The sequence below is a fragment of the Oncorhynchus kisutch genome, linkage group LG15 (genome assembly GCF_002021735.2).
Source record: "Oncorhynchus kisutch isolate 150728-3 linkage group LG15, Okis_V2, whole genome shotgun sequence".
NCBI lineage: Eukaryota > Metazoa > Chordata > Actinopteri > Salmoniformes > Salmonidae > Oncorhynchus > Oncorhynchus kisutch.
The window spans coordinates 6252308-6268585 of NC_034188.2; the positions used below are offsets into that span (position 1 = coordinate 6252308).

The 16278-nt window shown below is 42.2% G+C and overlaps 1 protein-coding gene across 1 annotated transcript in view; it reads left to right on the plus strand.

Moving 5' to 3' along the window:
- The first annotated feature begins 6695 nt into the window (after positions 1-6695).
- Positions 6696-16278, plus strand: part of LOC109877766 (kelch-like protein 4) — a 72327-nt gene continuing 62744 nt past the window's right edge. Inside the window, exon 1 of the mRNA XM_031789529.1 lies at positions 6696-6740. The gene's annotated coding sequence lies outside the window, so the exon portion shown is untranslated. The remainder of the gene's footprint in view (positions 6741-16278) is intronic.

The window sequence follows — 16278 nt, forward strand, 5'->3', positions numbered from 1 at the left end:
TTTGGACTCTGAACTGGTTCTGACCCTTTTGCCTGTCCTCGACCATTCTCTTGCCTTCCCCTATTGGATGAATAAACATTGTAAGACTCCAACCGTCTAACCTCCTGCGTCTGCATCTGGGTCTCGCCTTGTGTCATGATAAACAATAATATTACACAACCTAATATGTTTAGACATATAGCGGATACATGACATGGAAAAATACCACATGAAGGACTATGCTGTCAGGAAATCACACTGAGGCTCTCCTATAGAGTACAGAGCAGTCAACCACACCTCATGGAGTGTAGTACGCTTTCAGAGAACGGGGGGGCGTGTCTATTTGGAGAGAGGACTTAACGGTGATGTTGAAACGGTTTTACAAAAGTATTAATATTACTACATGTGGCAAGAGGAGGAGGCAGAGTTGTGGTTAACTTATTGAGAAATGGCTATAAGGCCTGCATCCCCTTTTTCCCTATATAGTGTACAACAGAGAGTATAGTGACTCAGTCAGTGAGAGGAAGACTATTTTCATCAACTAACTTTTTTCTTTGAGACTTGTTGTTGTGAGTGTGTTGTTTTAGATCAGCATCAAACAGCTGTACTCTTTACTAATTGGATGAGAGAGAGAGAGAGAGGGAGAGAGAGACAGAGAGAGAGGGAGAGAGAGATGGAGAGAGAGAGAAGGAGAGAGAGAGAGAGAGAGAGAGAGGGAGAGAGAGAGGGAGAGAGAGGGAGAGAGAGAGGGAGAGAGAGACAGAGAGAGAGAGGGAGAGAGAGAGAGAGAGAGAGAGAGGTAGAGAGGTAGAGAGGGAGGGAGAGAGAGAGAAGGAGAGACAGAGAGAGAGAGAGAGAGAGAGAGAGAGGGAGAGATAGAGCAGAGGGTTAGAGAGAGACACAGAGACAGAGAGAGAGAGAGACACAGAGAGATAGGGAGAGAGCAGAGGGAGAGAGAGAGATAGAGAGAGAGAGAGAGAGAGAGAGATAGATAGATAGAGCAGAGGGAGAGACAGAGAGAGAGAGAGAGACAGAGAGAGGGATAGAGCAGAGGGTTAGAGAGAGACACAGAGAGAGAGGGAGAGAGTAGAGAGAGAGAGATATAGAGCAGAGGGTTAGAGAGCAGAGAGGGACAGAGACAGAGAGAGAGAGAGAGCAGAGGGTTAGGGAGATAGAGAGAGAGAGAGCAGAGAGGGACAGAGAGAGAGAGAGACAGAGAGAGAGAGAGAGCAGAGGGTCAGAGAGAGAGTGAGAGCAGAGGGTTAGAGAGAGACACAGAGAGAGATGGAGAGAGTAGAGAGAGAGAGATAGAGCAGAGGGTTAGAGAGAGAGAGAGAGAGAGAGAGAGAGAGAGAGAGAGAGAGAGAGAGAGAGCAGAGGGTCAGAGAGAGAGACAGAGAGAGAGAGAGAGAGAGAGAGAGAGAGAGAGCAGAGGGTCAGAGAGAGAGAGAGACAGAGAGAGAGAGAGACAGAGAGAGAGAGAGACAGAGAGAGAGAGGGTGTGAATTATAAATGTGTTGCATTTTGATTGTTTGCTGACTGATCAGTATTAATATTACTACATGTGGCAAGAGGAGGAGGCAGAGTTGTGGTTAACTTATTGAGAAATAGCTATAAGGCCTGTATTCCCTATTCCCTAAATAGTGCACTGCTTTTGACAAGAGCCCTAAGGGTCCTGGTCAAAAGAAGTGCACTATATAGGTGATGGGGTGCTATTTGGGACATATTCTGTATGTAGTATAGCTGTAGCCTACCATTGCCCACACAGTGTTTTGGCAAGAACACAGGAAGTCTTCCCTGTTCCTGGTTGTTTGAATGTAATTGTTGTAGAGGAAGGAACTCTTCAGGAATTTCCTTTAAAAGAGGAAAGTGCTCTTTTCCTTTTGTGAAGCCAAAATATTTGTCAGCTAAAGAGGACATTGGGAACTAAAAACTACAATGGAACATTTCATTGGAGACTTGTAGTAGTTTGGTGTAGTGCTGGTTTGCAAGACTTTTAGAGACATCCAGATACCAAATAGTCGGTTAGAGAGGAAAATAAGACCGTCTGGATGAAAGAACCAGCGGGATTCCTTTGACAGGTAAGAACTATGTTCTGTTTTTGAAGTTAGTGACTAGACGTGTAACACTTGAGCTACATCACGAGGTGTAGACTTCTTTCTTTCTTATAATTTTATCTAATAACATTTGTCACTATTTTTGTCACTGAGGATACTCATAATACTTAAATCATTACCGTGTTTAGGGTTTCTCTGACATGAGCTTCAAATAAATTCCCATTGCCCTGTGTCCTTTCCCTTGGCTTGGCTTGACCGTCCACCATTATTAATAAACTATATTACTAAATGTCTTAGTATTGATCCAAGGAAAAACCTCAGATGCCCAGACACAAACTGCACATTAAATGTAGTTTTTTCATACATTTTTCCCTCCTGACGTCCAGAGTCCCACATGTCCCCCTTTTCCCCATATAGTGTACTACAGAGAGTATAGTGACTCAGTCAGTGAGAGGAAGCCTATTTTCATAAACAAACTTTTTTCTTTGAGACTCGACGTTGGGAGTTGTTTCAAATAACCTTAAAGACTGATTGTTGCATTTAAATTGTCAGTGAGAGACAGAGACAGAGAGCCAGAGAGAGAGAGACAGAGAGAGCCAGAGAGAGCCAGAGAGAGCGAGACAGAGAGAGAGAGACACAGAGAGAGAGACAGAGACAGAGAGAGAGAGACAGAGAGAGAGAGAAAGGGAGAGAGCAGAGGGAGAGAGAGAGAGAGAAAGAGACAGAGGGTGTGTGAATTATAAATGTGTTTATTTTAATTTGCTGTCTGATCTGCCTGGACTTGATGCATATGAACAATGGTGAATTATATTTTGAATCAACCAGAGCATACAGTACTCATACACATTTTTATTTTATTTTTTTTAATTTTTATTTAACCTTTATTTAACCAGGCAAGTCAGTTAAGAACACATTCTTATTTTCAATGATGGTCTAGGAACAGTGGGTTAACTGCCTGTTCAGGGGCAGAACAACAGATTTGTACCTTGTCAGCTCGGGGGTTTGAACTCGCAACCTTCCGGTTACTAGTCCAATGCTCTAACCACTAGGCTACGCTGCCGCCTCATGACATGAGTCTTGAACAATACCGAGAATCTATTACAACAAGTATAACAGAAATCACAGCTTGGTAAAAAAATATCATAGCTAATTCATAGCATTTCTCTATACAACTTATTTTGTCAAATACTAAAGAACGAGGCAGAGATTCAATTCCATTGACTTTGTTAGCTATGTACCTTTTCAAGGCAATGTTTCCGCATTCACAGAGAAGCATTCACAGAGAAGCATTCACAGAGAAGCATTCACAGAGGAGCATTCACAGAGAAGCATTCACAGAGAAGCATTCACAGAGGAGCATTCACAGAGAAGCATTCACAGAGGAGCATTCACAGAGGAGCATTCACAGAGAAGCATTCACAGTGGAGCATTCACAGAGGAGCATTCACAGAGGAGCATTCACAGAGAAGCATTCACAGAGGAGCATTCACAGAGGAGCATTCACAGAGAAGCATTCACAGAGGAGCATTCACAGAGGAGCATTCACAGAGGAGCATTCACAGAGGAGCATCCACAGAGAAGCATTCACAGAGGAGCATTCACAGAGGAGCATTCACAGTAAATACTGCATATTACATTTAAATGTCAAATGCGCTATAACACAGATTGGATTGAATTCCAGGCTGAACCTTTCTCTCTCTCTCTCTCTCTCTCTCTCACACACACACACACACACACACACACACACACACACACACACACACACACACACACACACACACACACACACACACACACACACACACACACACACACACACACACACACACACTGTCACCACCAGGTTGCCTAGTGGTTAGAGAAGATGTCGTCCTTGACTCCTGCAGGAATGAAATTAGTTATTGAGGATAGTGCAACACATTCATTGGCGTTAATTGTATTAGCTTGCCTGCTCTTTATCTTGCCAGCTAAACAGATAACACTGTTAGAATGTGGTATTGTTTTGTTTTAAGGTAGGAAAATGTGTTGATAATAAAGTGATATCATTACAATTCAGTTTCAGATCCATTGTATTTACAGTCTATTGCTCTTTTTCAGCTTCAGTTTTCAGCTTCAGTTTTATGTAGTTTAAGAGAACGTACACTTTCTTAGGCAATTCTATTGCCGTTGGGTCACCAATGCTAGGTACTGTAACAGGTCGTCATTGTAAATAAGAATGTGTTCCTCTTGAATGTTATGGCAAAATGTATAGTTCTGCCTAAATAGACAAAAGTAATTATGTTTCCTGAGATGGCCATAAACAATAACTGGTAATGCTGGATAGTTCTAGAAAGGTCTGGAATTCACCTTTCACAGAAACAAATATTATAAATTGGTGAGGTGTTGTCACTTCATGTATTTAGTAGAAATATGAAAATAAATAAAAAAACATCAATCACAACATCATATATAGTTTTTTTCCCTATTCAACAAAAGTGGGAAAGGGGTTTAAATTACTTAAGTGCTTTCTAAATATAGCAGTAATCAAATCATAAACAACTTACTATAAGATTGAACCTGTCATTCAGGGCAGGTGGGGTAGATACCCACCCAGTGGCGACCTGTCATTCAGGTCAAGTGGGGTAGATACCCACCCAGTGGCGACCTGTCATTCAGGTCAAGTGGGGTAGATACCCCCCCAGTGGTGACCTGTCATTCAGGTCAAGTGGGGTAGATACCCACCCAGTGGTGACCTGTCATTCAGGTCAAGTGGGGTAGATACCCCCCCAGTGGTGACCTGTCATTCAGGTCAAGTGGGGTAGATACCCACCCAGTGGCGACCTGTCATTCAGGTCAAGTGGGGTAGATACCCACCCAGTGGCGACCTGTCATTCAGGTCAAGTGGGGTAGATACCCCCCCAGTGGTGACCTGTCATTCAGGGCAGGTGGGGTAGATACCCACCCAGTGGCGACCTGTCATTCAGGTCAAGTGGGGTAGATACCCACCCAGTGGCGACCTGTCATTCAGGTCAAGTGGGGTAGATACCCCCCCAGTGGTGACCTGTCATTCAGGTCAAGTGGGGTAGATACCCACCCAGTGGCGACCTGTCATTCAGGTCAAGTGGGGTAGATACCCACCCAGTGGTGACCTGTCATTCAGGTCAAGTGGGGTAGATACCCCCCCAGTGGTGACCTGTCATTCAGGTCAAGTGGGGTAGATACCCACCCAGTGGTGACCTGTCATTCAGGGCAGGTGGGGTAGATACCCACCCAGTGGTGACCTGTCATTCAGGTCAAGTGGGGTAGATACCCATCCAGTGGCGACCTGTCATTCAGGTCAAGTGGGGTAGATACCCACCCAGTGGTGACCTGTCATTCAGGTCAAGTGGGGTAGATACCCACCCAGTGGTGACCTGTCATTCAGGTCAAGTGGGGTAGATACCCACCTGTTTTGAGCCCCAGCTGTTTAGCAAAACAATAACTGTTTTGTGCTTGTTTTTCATGTTGTTTTGGCATTAATATGTGTCACATATCAGTTTGCAAACAACGGGGAAAAAAAGGACAAATTAATTACTTAATAAAGCCACATACAAATATGGTCTCTTTTTTGCTTTCTTGAGTAAGGCAGCTCCAAAATGCAGCTGTTTCAGCCTAGCTCAGTGCTTTCTGTAGTTAAGGCAGCTCCAAAATGCAGGTGTTTCAGCCTAGCTCAGTGCTTTCTGTAGTTAAGGCAGCTCCAAAATGCAGCTGTTTCAGCCCAGCTCAGTGCTTTCTGTAGTTAAGGCAGCTCCAAAATGCAGCTGTTTCAGCCCAGCTCAGTGCTTTCTGTAGTTAAGGCAGCTCCAAAATGCAGGTGTTTCAGCCTAGCTCAGTGCTTTCATTAGTTAAGGCAGCTCCAAAATGCAGGGGTTGGTAATGTTGTCTAGTTGCGCTGTGATTGCCTCAGTGTTCTGTCACTCATAGGGACACTACGTCACCATAAATTCTACGGGAAGAAAATTCAAGCCCATTGGGTGCTGCCGTAGAGTTACATTAGAAGTGCCCATCCAAAAAGGCTCAAGGTCATTGGCCACAGATAAAATTACGTCATATCACGTTATATCTACAGTAGCTTTGATTGGACTGACCATGTCAACATTATACTTTCAAAATCTAGCTAGCATCATCATGATTCAAGTCAACAATATACTGGCAAATCCTTTTCCATCCTTGTCATATGAAAAGGAATTATGAAGAGAAATTATAGATAAAATGTATTGGTGCTCATCTGACATTGGGCATAAACACTACACAACAAGTTGGAAATCGCAAATTCATCAAAGAGTGGTTTGGAAGGAATCCGTGGCTAACTGCAAGCATTGCATAGCTATTCAGTGGAGTGGGTGTGTCATCCAAGTCTGGGTTTAAGGTTCTCTTCTCCAAGCTTAAAAGGATAAACCTTCAACATTGGCCATGCTGTCAATCCAGCATGACTTTCTGCCACTTTCAGAACACCTGGAAACTTCAGTGAGTTCAAGACAACTGGGAACTTGGAAAAAAACGAGCTTCGACTGGGAAAATATGTTTTAAACGGTCATCCAACTCGGGAACTCGGGCCTCTTTCTAGAGCTCCAACATCATGATTTGACCTTGTTTTTTTCAGAGAATGCCAGACTTTGATGACAACATTTGCCCACGAAGGACCACTGCGCCACCTTCCTGTTCAACTGAGCCCAGCACAACAAGGTGAGTCCAAAAATGTATGTACAGTACGCTGCTGCATAGATTATGTAATATGCCAGGGAGATATGTATACTGTTACTAAGAAAGTAATACTAAGTGTATGTTGTGTAGCAAGCGGTTAGTAGCACATGTGCCTCATCCTAAGGATTTGGCCCATTTCCCCTCATAATTTAGCCTACTGTTCTGACTTGGTGGGGCACATGTAGCCTATAGCCTGTTTTAGAGAAATGTCATCATTGAATATTGTAAGAGCTTTCATTGTCTGCTTATATGCCCCCTATATTTATCCTGCGGTTCTGACTTCCTGTACAGGGAGAATACTGTAAGAACGGCTGAACAAATAGTTATATTGACTATATCTGTCAGAGCTCGCTCATGAATTACTTATTTGAAATAATGGCTTGCCTCTTATCCGCTCATTGTCCCCTTATGCCATAGTTTGTCTCAATTGTAGGTAGAAACCACATTTGTTTTAGCAACTCAGCCATATCAGCTAGGTTTTTTTTAAAGGCAGTAAATGAGGCTGAATGAACTGTTTCGCTGCAAGACAAGGCTCTGCTAATAGCCAGGTGTAGCAGTGGTATGGTGTTGGGACTGCCGTTGGGACTCTGTTGTTTGGACAGCTTTATGTAGGCCCTAACAGTTTGTGGGTCTACTCCAATTAATGTATTGTTTAGTGTTGTGTAGATTTCGTCCGTCTCTGACTAAGAGAAAGTGATCGAATTTCAATTCTACAAAATTATTTAGTATCTTTTCATATTGAGAGCTCTAAATTCGGCGGCGAATCACAGCAGGATGAAAAGCCGATTTCTGGATTTGCTAGACTGTCACCTTTCATATGTAGTCTTCCGGGCTGGGTTCTGTCAGGAAAGGCCAGAAAAGGTGACATGTCTTTCCCTATGCAAAAGTGGGGTGTGAAACCTGACACTTGAAGTCAGGTCCACTGACAGAGTGGTGGAGGAGAGCAGCTTCCTGGAACTGTAAAGGTACTGGACCCGACAACGTTCACAGAACCTTTATTTAACTTGGCAAGTCAGTTCAGAACAAATTCAAATTTCACAATGACAGCCTATCCCGACCAAACACTCCCCTAACCCATGACAATGCTGAGCCAATTGTGCGCCACCCGATCACGGTCGGTTGTGATACAGCCCGGGATCAAACCAGGGTCTGTAGTGACACCTCTAGCACTGAGATGCAGTGCCTTAGACCGCTGCGCCACTCAGGAGCCCTGCCGGAACCAGTGCAGAACCGCTCAAATAGGGAGGGGACTTAACATCTAAGATTGACTTAGCTGAAGTGATTTTCTATTAACTGTACAAACTGTCCTAATTTAGCTGGACCCCAGGAAGAGTAGCTGCTGCTTTGCCAGCAGCTAATGGGGATCCATAATAAACCCCAGGAAGAGTAGCTGCTGCTTTGCCAGCAGCTAATGGGGATCCATAATAAACCCCAGGAAGAGTAGCTGCTGCTTTGCCAGCAGCTAATGGGGATCCATAATAAACCCCAGGAAGAGTAGCTGCTGCTTTGCCAGCAGCTAATGGGGATCCATAATAAATACAAATACAAGTCAATATAGGTGAAATAAAAGTCAGTGAAGAAAACATCCCTTTATAGAAACATCCCTTTGAACAGGTCAAAGTGCAGAACATATTTATTCAAGGAGGCTTGTAGTGTTACCCTTTGATAATTAGATCTCATCAATTAGTGTTGTAGCTAAGACCACTTGGGGTAATTATGAAAGGGTAACAATGTATCATGGTCTCGTGATTAAGACGTCTCCCGTCGACAAAAAATAAGTCCTTTTTGTTTAGGAAAATGAGATCACTATTTACCTTTATTTAACCAGGCAAGTCAGTTAAGAACAAATTCTTATTTTCAATAACAGCCTAGGAACATTTGGATAACTGACTAGTTCAGGGGCAGAATGACAGATTTGTACCTGGTCAGCTGGGGGTATTTGAACTTGCAACCTTCCAGCTACTAGTCCAAAGCTCTAACCACTAGGCTACCCTGCCGCCCCACAGGATACAGTTGCTTTAGGACTGACTCTTTTCACACACAAGGATTAAGCCCTAGTCCCAGACTAAAATGCCTGTTTTGAGCTGTCTTAACTCAAAGAGACTTGCACAGACTTATCTTAAAATAGTCGTAGATTTAGCCTGTTCTGGATTAAACAAAGTACAAGGATTAGAGCTACTCCATGACTAAATTAAAGCTTAAATTAATCTTGCAAAGAGGCAGGTTTAACTTCTGCTTCAGTGCTGTTTGTGAGGGAGCCTGGACTATTTGTAATACCTAATTGAAGACCAACATGCACTACAGAGGCCAGCCAGACTAGTACTTGTGGATAGGAGTAATCCATTAAACTATACTTTGATGAAATAGCTTTTCGAGACCACTTTCGTATGAACAAAGAAACGTATTGGAGATAATATCTTTGCTTGAGCCTAGAATTTCCTCTCTGTCTCAAAGGGGATAGTCATTACCCAATTCTCTCCAAGTTCTGATCACTTTGAGGTTTTTGGCATCTGGAATCATTCATCGTGAAACTGGTGATTTGTGTGGTGCCATTGATGCAACTATGTGTAGAATAGTTCAAAGTCTGCAGGGGGCCATTTTGCGAACTGAGGAGTCTTTACATCTAGTTTCCTGATGCTGCTGGCCAAGCCAACTATAAAGTCTGCAGGGGGCCATTTTGTGAACTGAGGAGTCTTTACATCTAGTTTCCTGATGCTGCTGGCCATGCCAACTATAAAGTGCAATTCGATGAATATGGTACACTTCCCAGGAGTGATTGACTGGTTAGATGGATGTCATGTTCCCATCAAGTGTCCATCAACTCCTAATGCTGAGGGGTTCAGGAACCGTAAGAACTGGTTCTCCATCAACTCCTGATGCTGAGGGGTTCAGGAACCGTAAGAACTGGTTCTCCATCAATGTCCAAGGTGTATACACTCCCAATTTAGAGTTTTTCAAACATTGTTGCCCAGTTTCAGAGAGGAAACCAACAGCAATGTGCTCATACTTAACCTAATCAGGCATAACATAGGTGTTCTCATTTAGGTTTATTTACCTTACTCCATGACTCCATAGTCTCCAACGAACTAAGCATTTAGGTTGATTTACCTTACTCTATGACTCCATAGTCTCCAATGAACTAAGCATTTAGGTTTATTTACCTTACTCTATGACTCATAGTCTCCAACGAACTAAGCATTTAGGTTTATTTACCTTACTCTATGACTCATAGTCTCCAACGAACTAAGCATTTAGACTTATTTACCTTACTCTATGACTCATAGTCTCCAACGAACTAAGCATTTAGGTTTATTTACCTTACTCTATGACTCATAGTCTCCAACGAACTAAGCATTTAGACTTATTTACCTTACTCTATGACTCCATAGTCTCCAACGAACTAAGCATTTAGGTTTATTTACCTTACTCTATGACTCATAGTCTCCAACGAACTAAGCATTTAGACTTATTTACCTTACTCTATGACTCCATAGTCTCCAACGAACTAAGCATTTAGACTTATTTACCTTACTCTATGACTCATAGTCTCCAACGAACTAAGCATTTAGACTTATTTACCTTACTCTATGACTCCATAGTCTCCAACGAACTAAGCATTTAGACTTATTTACCTTACTCTATGACTCATAGTCTCCAACGAACTAAGCATTTAGACTTATTTACCTTACTCTATGACTCATAGTCTCCAACGAACTAAGCATTTAGGTTTATTTACCTTACTCTATGACTCATAGTCTCCAACGAACTAAGCATTTAGACGTATTTACCTTACTCTATGACTCATAGTCTCCAACGAACTAAGCATTTAGACTTATTTACCTTACTCTATGACTCCATAGTCTCCAACGAACTAAGCATTTAGACTTATTTACCTTACTCTATGACTCATAGTCTCCAACAAACTAAGCATTTAGACTTATTTACCTTACTCTATGACTCATAGTCTCCAACGAACTAAGCATTTAGACTTATTTACCTTACTATATGACTCATAGTCTCCAATGAACTAAGCATTTAGGTTTATTTACCTTACTCTATGACTCATAGTCTCCAACGAACTAAGCATTTAGACTTATTTACCTGACTCTATGACTCATAGTCTCCAACGAACTAAGCATTTAGGTTTATTTACCTTACTCTATGACTCATAGTCTCCAACGAACTAAGCATTTAGACTTATTTACCTTACTCTATGACTCCATAGTCTCCAACGAACTAAGCATTTAGACTTATTTACCTTACTCTATGACTCATAGTCTCCAACGAACTAAGCATTTAGGTTTATTTACCTTACTCTATGACTCATAGTCTCCAACGAACTAAGCATTTAGACTTATTTGCCTGACTCTATGACTCATAGTCTCCAACGAACTAAGCATTTAGGTTTATTTACCTTACTCTATGACTCATAGTCTCCAACGAACTAAGCATTTAGACTTATTTACCTTACTCTATGACTCCATAGTCTCCAACGAACTAAGCATTTAGACTTATTTACCTTACTCTATGACTCATAGTCTCCAACGAACTAAGCATTTAGGCTTATTCACCTTACTCTATGACTCATAGTCTCCAACGAACTAAGCATTTAGACTTATTTACCTTACTCCATTACGTTCATGAAAGATACTTAATTAACTTAACTAGTTAACTAGTTTAACTAGTACACTTTAAGGCCGAACTCCTGGCTTAATCGACGCCCTGTCTGTGAAACTGGTCCGGCACGTGTAAATGTGTTACCTATTGTAAAGTATTTCACTCATTGAAAACTTCATCAGTGGAACTTTTCATTCTGAATACGTTACAGTATACGTGGTACAATGCTTTTGAACATGAAGTCTAGAAATGTTAAGTTATTCGATGATACTTTGCAGAGGGAAAATTCCTGTTTAATAATTTAATATCTGTGGCCCCCTTGGATATAGTTAGATAGAAGGGGTGTCAAGCAGAAACATAACAAAATAATGATCCTTGTACTCCACACGTGACCTGGCATCCCTGCTGTTACTTGCATAGATTTAACATGCAGCATACAATGTATTAGACATATGAAGTAAATCTTACGGCTTCTACTTTTTCTATTTATTTTTATTTTTATAAAAATGTACTGTATGGTGGAAATTAAAGTCACAGTAGCATCAAATCTAAGGGAGCTATGCTATATGACATGGTTGGGGTCAATTCCATTTCAATTCCAAGTCAATTCAGAAAGTAAAATGAAATTCCAAGTCAAAATGTTTCTCCAATAAGAAGCAATGAAGATCATTTGAATGTGAATGTCCGTGTATTTCCTGAATTGACAGGATTTAAATGAAATTGACCTCAACCTTACTCTATGAGAAGAGATACAGTTCCGCTGACTAGAGGCTTAAAATGTATAGTTAACATGATTTTTGAATGACTACCTCAACTCTGTACCACCACACATACAATTATCTGTAAGGTCCCTCGGTCAAACAGTGAATTTCCAACACAGATTCAACAACAAAGACCAGGGAGGTTTTCCATTGCCTCACAAAGAAGGGCACCTATTGGTAGATGGGTAAAAACAACAAAGGCAGACATTGAATGTCCCTTTGAGCATGGTGAAGTTATTAATTACACTATGGATGGTGTACCAATACACCCAGTATACAATACAAAGATAGACGCGTCCGTCCTAACTCAGATGCGCGAGAGGAAGGAAACCGCTCAGGAAAGGAAACCTAACTCAGATGCGTGAGAGGAAGGAAACCACTCAGGGATTTCACCATGAGGTCAATGGTGACTTTAAAACAGTTACAGAGTTTAATGGCTGTGACAGGAGAAAACTGAGGATGGATCAACAACATTGTAGTAACTCCACAATACTAACCTAAATGACAGAGTGAAGAGAAGGAAGCCGGGACATAAAAAAATAATCCAAAACATGCATCCTGTTTGCAATAAGACACTAAAGTAAAACTGCAAAATGTTTTAATTTATGTCCTGAATACAGAGCGTTATGTTTGGGGTAAGTCCAACACAACACATCACTGAGTACCACTCTTCATATTTTCAAGCATGGTGGTGGCTGCATCCTGTTATAGGTACGCTTGTCATCCGCAAGGACTAGGGAATTGTTTATGATAAAAAAATAAACGGAACACAAGCTAAGAACAGGCAAAATCCAAGACAAAAATCAGGTTCAGTCTGCTTTCCAACAGACACTGGAACACCAATTCACCTTTCAGCAGGACCTTTAACACAAGGACAAATAGACAACAGAGTTGCTTGCCAAGATGACATTGAGTGTTCTGTAGTTGCATAGTTACAGTTTTGACTTACAGTTGAAGTCAGAAGTTTACATATACTTAGGTTTGAGTCATTAAAACACATTTTTTCAATCACTCCACAAATTTCTTGTTAACAAACTATAGTTTTGGCAAGTCTGTTAGGACATCTACTTTGTGCATTGACACAAGTCATTTTTCCAACAATTGTTTGCAGACAGATTATTTCACTTATAATTCACAGGATCACAATTCCAATGGGTCAGAAGTTTACATACACTAAGTTGACTGTGCTTTTAAACAGCTTATAAAATTCCTGAAAGTGATGTCATTGCTTTAGAATCTTCTGATAGGCAAATCATTTGAGTCAATTGGAGGTGTACCTGTGGATGTATTTCAAGGCCTACCTTCAAACTCAATGCCTCTTTGCCTGACATCAGGGTAAAATCAAAAGAAATCAGCCAAGACATCCAGAATGAAAATTGTAGACCTCCACAAGTCTGGTTCATCCTTGGGAGCAATTTCCAAACACCTGAAGGTACCACATTCATCTGTACAAACAACAGTATGCAATTATAAACACCATGGGACCACGCAGCCGTCATACCGCTCAGGAAGGAGACGTGTTCTGTCTCCTAGAGATTATCGTACTTTGGTGCGAGAAGTGCAAATGAACCCTAGACCAACAGCAAAGGACCCTGTGAATATTCTGGAGGAAACAGGTACAAAAGTATCTATATCCACAGTAAAACGAGTCCTATATTGGCATAACCAAAATGGCGTAGCAGTGCAGACGCTGCTTGTCGTTCTTCCGTTTACATTTAGTCTTTTTTGTCTTTTGTTTAAAATATATTTCAATTATTTTCAATCCCTTTTTTCCATTTTTAAATTAAATATACTTTCCGTCTATATATATATATATACTATCACATTCACCCAATGTGATACGGATCCGCTATTTTTAGACCTTATAGCCAGAACCTCCATCAGATGCTAACCAGCTAATTAGCTACTAGCTATTTTGTCATTGTTAGCCACTGCTAGCGGCCTTTACCTTTTGCACCAACAACAGCCACTTTTAGCCTGGATAACACTTCCCAGCCTGCCAGCAACGGACTGTTTCCTCCACTGCAACACCGGATTCCTGCCATAAGCCCTGGAGCATTAATCCTGATCATCACAGCTAGCTAGCTGCTACCGAGTGGCCCAGCCCCGAAGCTAGCTTTGAGCCAGGCCCACCTACTGGCCTGCTTAGTGATCACTCGGCTACACAGCTGATGCCTCCCGGACTCTTCACTAACACGACCAGAATCCAATACTCCACCGGTTTCTTGCCGTACGCTCTGGGCCTTTGCATCGGATCAGCGCTGCCACCGAGTGGCTATATTGGCTAGCGCCCTTGTCCCGAAGCTAGTACCAGTTAGCCGCGAGCCAGGCGCATCTCCCGGCTAGCAAACGAAATTACTCCAGCTACAATACCTCTTTTGCCAACTGACCAGGACCCCTCTGTCGACACAGAGCCCGGCCGTTCCATCACGACTGGTCTGCCAATGTAACTCCATCTGTTGTGTCCTCAACCGGCCTTTGCCTGACGTCGGAGCAGACGTTTCTACTAGCCCCAGCCTGCTATCTTTATTTGGACGCCGTGTCTCCCGCTTGCTAGCATAATAACAACTACCCAGCGGCTTCCCTGTTTCATCTATTGCTGTTCACTGGACCCTATGATCACTTGGCTACATAGCTGATGCCTGCTGGACTGTTCAATAATTCACGGAACTCAATTTTTTTCTGTCGGCCCCAGCCTCGAACTCAGGCCCTGTGTGTAGTTAAATGACCCTCTCTGCACATTCATCACCATTTTACCTGTTGTTGTTGTCTTAGCTGATTAGTTGTTGTTGTCTTACCCGTTGTTGTCTTAGCTAGCTCTCCCAATCAACACCCGTGACTGCTTTATGCCTCGCTTTATGTCTCTCTCTAATGTGTCTTGTACACTGTTGTTTAGGATAGTTATCATTGTTTTAGTTTACTGCGGAGCCCCTAGTCCCACTCAACATGCCTCAGATACCTCCTTTGACCCACCTCCCACACATGCGGTGACCTCACCCAGCATAACTAGTGCCTCCAGAAATGCAACCTCTCTTATTGCCACTCAAAGATTAGGTTTACCTCCAGTGTACTTGCACCCTACCATACCCCTGTCTGTACATTATGCCCTGAATCTATCATACCGCGCCTAGAAATCTGCTCCTTTTATTCTCTGACCTCAACGCACTAGATGACCAGTTTTTATAGCCTTTAGCCTGTACCCTCATCCTACTCCTCCTCTGTTCCTCGGGTGATGTGGAGGTTAACCCAGGCCCTGCGTGTCCTCAGGTGCTCTCATTTGTTGACTTCTGTTACCACAAAAGCCTTGGTTTCATGCATGTTAACATCAGAAGCCTCCTCCCTAAATTTGATTTACTCACTGCTTTAGCACACTCCGCCAACCCTGATGTTCTTGCCGTGTCTGAATCCTGGCTTAGGGAGGCCAATTCTGAGATTTACATCTCCAACTACAACATTTTCCGTCAAGATAGAACTGCCAAAAGGGGGTGGAGTTGCAATCTACTTCGGAGATAGCCTGCAAAGTTCTGTCATACTTTCCAGGCCTATGCCTAAACAGTTCGAGCTTCTAATTAAAAAAATGAATCTCTCCAGAAATAAGTCTCTCACTGTTGACACCTATTATAGACACCCCTCAGCTCCCAGCTGCGCACTGGACACCATATGTGAATTGATTTTCCCCCATCTATCTTCAGAGTTCCATCTGTTAGGTGACCTAAACTGGGATATGCTTAACAACCCGGCAGTCCTACAATCCAAGATAGAGGCTAGGTATAAATATAAGTCTCCAACTGCCTTGTTCAGGGGCAGAATGACAGATTTGTACATTGTCAGCTTGGGGATTTGAACTTGCAACCTTTTGATTACTAGCCCAACGCTCTAAACACTAGGCTACCCTGCCGCCCCAATAAGGCTCTCAGCTATCACTCCAGTGTTAATTTGCTAAATTGTAATTACTTTGCTACTATTATCTATTTATTGCCTTACCTCCTCATGCCATTTGCACACACTGTATATAGACAAAAAATGTTCTATTGTGTTATTGACTGTACACTTGTTTATTCCATGTGCAACTTTGTTGTTGTCTGTGTCACACTGCTTTGCTTTATCTTGGTCACAGTTGTAAATTAGAACTTGTTCTCAAC